The following is a 6,788-nucleotide window of genomic DNA, read 5'->3' on the forward strand; positions in this document are numbered from 1 at the left end:
CTATGCCTGCATAGTAGGCAATTTTTTGTAATGTTGTTGTGTGTGTGATTGTGTGTGATTTGTTCACTACTTGTTACAAAATGAATTGCCCCATTTGGGGACAAAATAAAGATTTGAACTTGAACTTGAACTTGGAAGTTAGGATTGAGCCCCAGCATCCTCATAACATTCTACACCTGCACTATAGAGAGCATCCTGACGGGCTGCATCACTGCCTGGTTTGGAAACAGCACCGCTGGCAACCGTAAAGCCCTGAAAAGGGTCATGCGAACTGCCAGCCATATTGTTGGAGGTGAGCTTCCCTCCCTCCAGGATATCTACACCAGGCGGTGTATAAGAAAAGCTCGGAGGCTCATGAGTGACTCCAGCCACCTGTCCGACAGACTGCTCTCTCTGCTTCCCTCAGGAAGACGTCTCCGCTGCATCTGATCCCGCACTAGTCGATAGGGATAGCTTTTTCCCTCAGGCTATCAGACTAATTAACAGTCATAACTAACACAGCCTACAGTCACCACACACTGCACTTTAACTCCAACAGTTCAACACTGGACTATACACACACACTGCATTTATACTGCATTTATACACACTGGACTATACATACATATTGCATTTAATTTAATAGAATAATCTATCTGACAAAAATCTATCTGTACCACTGGACATTTCTGTATCTGTACAGCCTGTTGCACCTTAACATATTACATATAAGTATATAATATTTATATATATATATATATATACACACACACACACACACACACATATATATATATATATATATATATATATATATATATATATATATACACACACACACACACACACACACACACACACACACACATATATATATATATAAACGTACATATTGCATATAATGTGTAGTGCATTGTAAATATGTCTAATAGTACAATGTGTGTACTGACTATGTATGAGCACATTGCATCTTTTTCACATTTGCACATTTCACCTGGTAATGAGCATTTTGCACATTTTTAACCGTATGTAAACTGTTCTTAATTTCTGTTTCTTAATTACTGTATGTAAATTGTTCTGCAATTTCTGGAGCACGTTCCCAAGAATTTCACTCACCATGGCACATGTGTTGTGGTGATGTGACAATAAAAGTGACTTGACTTGACTTGACTTGTAGGGCTGAAACACTGTGGAACAAACAGAAGAGGTCGTTGCAGTGAATCTTGTCGCCCCCTCGTGGTAAACAGTGTCCTATGTAGGAGCACTTGACAAAAAGAAAAATCTTTATCTTTGTTCAAATATATTCAGCTCTGAGCTTCTAGCATGATCGAAAATTCACCATAAATATTAAAGTAAACAACTAACAGAACCTGAAATCTGAACTGTTTATTTGAGATTGTGGTTATTCTGTTATAATAAAAATAGTTTTTTACATACAGACATTTTCTAGTACTGTATGTGTTCAGGCAGCTTTAGAAGTAGGTGGAAATTTAATAAATATTAAAGTTATTAGTGCTTTGGTGCTGGAGAACATCTGTAATATGTGTCACAGTAAAAGGATCCCACTGTGGGTTAAAACGTTTGCCTCTGACCTGTTGATTGCTGCCTCTGCCCTGTGTGTACAGGGTTTGCAATCTGTCCCCTCTGTACCTCTTTAAAATTGTCCATATATTGTCCACACACACACACACACACACACACACACACACACACACACACACACACACACACACACACACACACACACCACCTTGTGCCCTGAATTCCAGGCTCCCTGTGATTGTGGCTAATCAGTACAGAAAATGAATGGATGGATAGATGGAAGATGCCACTGTGACGTTTTAGCCACGAGCTTCCTGGCACGATTCCCCACTGAACCGTCTCTCCATCTGCTCTGGTCTTTCTCTCTGCTTCTGTCATTGTTTGATCTTCAGCATAAATATTGTGCTTGGTTGTTTTGAATGAGTGATTATTTCCTCTACATTCATTAAACATTCATAAGATAGAGGATTTTTTCCTAATGCAAAATGTCTAGCATTCGGTCAGGATTTGTATTTTGGTGGATTTGCATTTGAATTAAATCACTTAAACATTCTTATGTGAGTTTTATCAATTATCAGCTTAGTGTATAGAGTGCAGTCCATTAGCAACCGAAGAACCTGGGAACCACATCCTGGAGCAGTATTTAGTTGGTGATTTGTGAAATTGACATGGATACATGTACTTAAAAATATTATTGGTCAGCAATGTAGTTCTGAATATCATAAAACTTTGACTGTACAGTCATTTCCTGTGTTCTGTCATAATGAACCTCACTCACTCTCACTTATCCAAACTACCTCGGGTCACGGGGAGCCTCAGGCGTCATCGGGCATCAAGGCAGGATACACCCTGGACGGAGTGCCAAACCATCGCAGGGCACACACACACTCTCATTCACTCACGCAATCACACACTACGGACAATTTGTACCTGGAGGAAACCCAAGAGGCACGGGGAGAACATGCAAACTCCACACACAAGGCGGAGGCGGGAATCGAACCCCCAACCCTGGAGGTGTGAGGCGAACGTGCTAACCACTAAGCCACCGTGCCCCCATATAATGAACCTTGTGTTGCTATATTTTGTGTATATATATATACATAAACTTTTACTTAGCTATATAAAAAGAGTGTCATTTTGATGCTGGTGTACAGTAGGTTCTTTCTTTTCAGTACAAACATCCATATAGCAGGGGGCAGGACTTTTTCCTGTAAAGCCCTAACACTATAGAATAGCCTCACATTGTTTAGTGTTTGGGACTCGGACACAGTCTGTTCACTTAGTCAGGCATTTTATTAAATATATTTTTATCTGAGGGTTTATTTCACTCCAGCACTCTCACAATCATTTAGGGTGGTTGATGTTAGATTAGAAGGATGCGAACTTTCTGGCTTTCCCTTTATTCCCTTTAGTAATGCTGCTATACAGTAGCTAACCCTGCTGAAGTACTGGAGTGCACGCTTGCAATTCCTGTACAAAATATACCATTTGAACCAATGGGGATAACTAATAATCTTTTACTACTTTACTTTTGATTGATGGTGTAATCTCGAGCCTCATTCTGAACATTCTTTTCAATAACTAATATAACTATCACTATCCATTGTCACCCACTCAAGGATATATCCCCTTTTGTGTCTGGTTTCTTTCTCATATTGTCTCAAGGAAAATAACTTGCAACAATTCTCCACAATTGTTATCATATTGGTGGCATGGTGGTGCAGTGGGTATCGTTGCTTCCTCACCCTCCAGGCTCTCCAGTTCCACCTGAGGTTACAGCCTGTATAAGTGTTATATGTTCTTCCAGTGTTTGTAGGGATTTCACCAGTTTCTCCAGTTTCTTCATATTTCCAGTTTGTGCCCAGTGCTAGTCTTCTGGGATAGTCTTTGGTCCACTGTGACTAGGATAAAGGTGAATTACCAGTTAATGATAATGTTAGATATTAACCCTTTAAAATGTTCTCTTTAAAAATATGTGACAGCCTGTAACGTGAGTAATTTGACAGAGTTTTGTGAAATCTGTTTGGTTACATTCCACAACCAACAGATTCGTGTATTTCTTGTTTACACTTGTTCACATTTCTTGTTCAGAAGAACGTGACCTTTCCTGTTTACACTACTCTTTACCAAAATCTGGTCAGGTTTTTTTCTCAAAAGCATTCAGAATGCTGCTGCTCTTTGGGGTTCCCTTATATCAAAAAAATGTGTATATATATATATATATATATATACACACACACAAAAAATGTGGAATTTATCAATTTGTGTTTACACTCAATTATTCGCTACACCTTGACCTTCACCGTACCTCATATTAAATAAGGCAACCATGCTACAGTGCAGAAAGTCATGTAGTTACAATTTTAGTGAGTTTGTGTGGTGACTTTGTGATTTTGATTGTTGTATGGTTCGTTGTGCCAGACAGGCTGGATTGAATATTGTACTGTTGAATGGTGTTACACAGAATAGTGCTAAAAAACATGCAGCAGCAGGTCTGTGGGTGATAAGTCTTTACAAACATTTACTAACCTTTTTGTTTAATGTGAACATTAACTGAAGTTTTTAATCTGCTTTTGGCCTGTTAGATAGTTTCATGAATCCAACAGTATGACTAAGTGCACAGCTGTTCCTAATAAAGCATCTGGGGAGTGTATGTACAGTATATGCATAGCTTTGACCTTGCATACTCAGAGCAACAGGTGGAACGTGAAACCACAAGTAAAACGTGTTAGCTCAAAAATGTTTGTTTGTCTTCCAAAAATAAAGCACACATTTACGTCTAGTAAAACAAAAGAAGAGAATGTCAGGTAGATTGGGAACTCTATGTTGCTGCATTACAAACTGTGACAATTGACACGCCTCTTAGTTTCTTTTAGCACACTTCTATAATGTAGAATTTACTTCTAAACCGTGAAACTAGATTGTGTTTATCTGATTACTAGTGCTGTGTTTTTCCTTGTAATGCCCTGACTTTACCTCATGTTTGCTATCTTACCGCAAAGTCTTGCCATTCTTAGCGTGCTTGTAATATCTGAGTCTTAAATTAATGCTGATTAACTTGTGTATTAGACTTTGGTTTCATTGTTACTCTTTAGATTACCCTTTGCACTTTTTTCACCTTTCCCTGCCTAACAATTTATACTAACACAAATGTTACACCATCTAGTTTAATTTGTATTTAATTGAAGCAGGCACCTCTTGACTTGTGTTCAAGTGTGTTTATGCAATCATTTCCAATGCAATCACTGTGCAATCATTAGAAAGAAGAGGCCCATTCAAGCATCCCCAAAAGTCATGGGCTGGCCTTGGACACACTTTTGTCTGTGAGACCAGATAGAGTGATAGATCTATAGCATCAGTATCTTTGGTAGGAATGCTGGGTATGCCACATTATTTGAGTACTGCATAACTGTGGCTAGTAAAAAGATGTCTGAAATAAAATCAACTTTATGTTTGGATCTTTAATTAGTTAATATAGTACACTGCTTAGCACTGTGGTCTGTAGATAGACAGGCATGTGGCCATATACACGTTTAGGGTAGACCTTGAAATACTACAAACTTTACAAAAACTACAAAAAGATTATTTTCAGTGGTGCTATACTGTATGATCATTGATTTATAGCACCATGACAACACTTCTCTGCATAGAAGCAGCAATTTGACTGGGCATGCAGATAACAGGCAGGTCAAAAACATCAACAACTAGATGTAACTATGATCTGTTTAGCCAGAATGGGGAATTAGTGTCATCCATTACAGCAGGGGCAGTGAGAAGGCATTCATTTGTGTGGCCAGTCATCTTGACCCAAATGATCTGTCTCTGCCCTGTCTGTGAACTACACTGGGCATCAACTTTGGCTCTGCCATAAATTGCCACCTTTATCTGGATTTCACAGTCTCTGTTTATGGTCTTGTTTCTGCTGTCTGATTGTGTTGGCTTGATAGGTAGGCAGCTCTCAAAAACTGGAGCCATCTACCCAGTTCCAGAACCCACCTCAGCATTGCATGTGATTTTGTCTTTCCGGTATGAAATAGATTTGTGGTGTTGTCTGTTTGCACTAGTGTATTCCTGATAATGTTGCAGTACGTACGGTTGCAATAAGGACGATGATATGTTGACATCAACTGTTATTTTCAATTTTCCTTTCACTCCCACATCTTTTTCCATACCATCCCCATCCTCCTCAATGCTGGAAGGCATGTGTTGTTACTTTTTCCCTATTTGGGAAACACCATGTATGAGCAAATACTGTTAATAATACTAAACATGCTCTTGTCACCATCTTACTACTTCCACATGTGAGATCTGCAGCTTTGTTTGGCTAATTACTATCTACATAGTAGTCTTTGCAGGGCCTCTGGGGCGCCTTCTACAGTACACATTTTAATACCCAGGTTGGTAAAGTTTTCTGTTCCAATTAATATTAACCGCTTTTTTTGTCTGTTTTTCTAGTAGTGACTGCACATTTGCTCTGGGCTTGTACCTGTGTAGGGCAGACCCCTGTGTTTGACAGAGGTCAACAGTGAAACTAAAACTTACCCAGTAATCGGTGTAATATATAATCAATAGTCACTGGCCTGTTCTCAGAGTCCAATGCTCTAGTTGCAGAGGGAATAACCATCCCACCCCTGTCCATGTTATTTCAGAATTGAGGTCAGGAAGTCAGCAGTTTGATTAATTGTGCTTTAGAGGCTCAATCATGCTTTACTCTGTCATGAACCCACCATTATGTTCTGTTCTGATGTGGTAGCACCAATGTGGTTTACATTACATGTAACTCCTTCCATGAAGGCAATCAGTCTTTGATGCCTCTACGGGAATAAGGTGTCAACACAAATAAGTGCCAAATCAATCTGTCCTGTGTTTTCTCTTTGTATACTTGAATGCCTTCTGGGCCTGTGTGCCAAAGACCTGTCCAGGCACCAATGGCTTGTTTATACCAGACTCCACAATAGCAAACTTGTTAGCAGCACTGATTTGCTGACCTAGATGATCCTATGTTTTACAAACCAGCATATCCACTCCTTTATATTCTGGCTGTATGTAGCCTGTACCAGCCATGAGGCATCCTGTCTCTCTACAACACCACTGATCTCAAGCCAAGGCAGTTGTAGTGCATTCAGTGCTGCTACTTGGCTTGTTGACCTTGGCCTTGGCTTGAGATCAGTGATGTTGTATAGAGACTGGATGTACAATTAAAGGTGCTGGGCTTTTCTGTCTGACTAAGGAAGTGATGCAACATGATTCTTTTTGTAGGCTATAGT

The sequence above is a fragment of the Tachysurus vachellii genome, chromosome 14, assembly GCF_030014155.1.
Source record: "Tachysurus vachellii isolate PV-2020 chromosome 14, HZAU_Pvac_v1, whole genome shotgun sequence".
Lineage (NCBI taxonomy): Eukaryota > Metazoa > Chordata > Actinopteri > Siluriformes > Bagridae > Tachysurus > Tachysurus vachellii.